The 1,464-nt window shown below is 39.5% G+C and overlaps 1 non-coding gene across 1 annotated transcript; it reads right to left on the bottom strand.

The window, feature by feature from the left end:
* Positions 1-446: 446 nt before the first annotated feature.
* Positions 447-550, bottom strand: LOC127746999 (small nucleolar RNA R71). The gene has a single exon (XR_008008804.1). It is a non-coding gene; the product is annotated as a small nucleolar RNA R71 (small nucleolar RNA).
* Positions 551-1,464: the final 914 nt, after the last annotated feature.

Raw genomic sequence — 1,464 nt, 5'->3', positions numbered from 1 at the left:
AACAATCCAGATACAACCTTACTGAAATTTTTGAACAGGAAAAAGACATGGCAGCCGAACCTAACAACAATAATGCAAGGAGGATGCTTGGTGATTATACTACACCTACTTCCAAGTTTGATGGAAGAAGTATCTCAATTCCTACCATTGGGGCAAACAATTTTGAGCTGAAACCTCAACTAGTTGCTTTAATGCAACAAAAATGCAAGTTTCATGGACTTCCATAAGAAGATCCCTATCAATTTTTAACTGAGTTCTTGCAGATCTGTGAGACTGTAAAGTCGAATGGAGTAGATCCTGAAGTCTATAGGCTCATGCTTTTCCCTTTTGCTATAAGAGACAAAGCTAGAACATGGTTGGATTCACAACCTAAAGAAAGCCTGGACTCCTGGGATAAGCTGGTCACAGCCTTCTTGGCTAAGTTCTTTCCTCCTCAAAAGGTGAGCAAGCTTAGAGTGGATGTTCATACCTTCAAACAAAAAGATGGTGAATCCCTCTATGAAGCTTGGGAAAGATACAAATAGATGACCAAAAGATGTCCTTCTGACATATTTTCAGAATGGACCATGATAGATATATTCTATTATGGTCTATCTGAGTTCTCTAAGATGTCATTAGACCATTCTGCAGGTGGATCCATTCACCTAAAGAAAACGCTTGCAGAAGCTCAAGAACTTATTGACATGGTTGCAAATAACCAGTTCATGTACACTTCTGAGAGGAATTCTGTGAATAATGGGACGCCTCAAAGGAAGGGAGTTATTGAAATTGATGCTCTGAATGCCATATTGGCTCAGAACAAAGTGTTGACTCAGCAAGTCAACATGATTTCTCAAAGTCTGAATGGATGGCAAAATGCATGCAACAGTACTAAAGAGGCATCTTCTGAAGAAGAAGCTTATGATCCTGAGAACCCTGCAATGGCAGAGGTAAATTACATAGGTGGACCTTATGGAAACACCTATAATTCATCATGGAGAAATCATCCGAATTTCTCATGGAATGATCAACAAAAGCCTCAACAAAGCTTTAATAATGGTGGAAGAAATAGGCTCAGCAATATCAAGCCTTATCCATCATCTTCTCAGCAACAGACAGAGAATTATGAATAGAATACCTCTAACTTAGCAAATTTAGTCTCTAATCTGTCTAAGGCCACTTTAAGTTTCATGAATGAAACAAGGTCCTCCATCAGAAATCTGGAGGCACAAGTGGGCCAGCTAAGTAAGAAAATCACTGAAACCCCTCATAGTATTATCCCAAGCAATACTGAAGAAAATCCAAAAAGAGAGTGCAAGGCCATTGATATAATCAATATGGCCGAACCTAGAGAGGAAGAAGAGGACATGAATCCCAATGAGGAAGACCTCATGGGACGTCCCTTAAGCAAGAAGGAGTTCCCTATTGAGGATCCAAAGGAATCTGAGGCTCACATAGAGACAATAGAGATTCTATTAAATCTCC

The sequence above is a fragment of the Arachis duranensis genome, chromosome 4 (genome assembly GCF_000817695.3).
Source record: "Arachis duranensis cultivar V14167 chromosome 4, aradu.V14167.gnm2.J7QH, whole genome shotgun sequence".
Taxonomy (NCBI): Eukaryota; Viridiplantae; Streptophyta; class Magnoliopsida; order Fabales; family Fabaceae; genus Arachis; species Arachis duranensis.
This window is presented reverse-complemented; position numbering and strand designations above follow the sequence as displayed.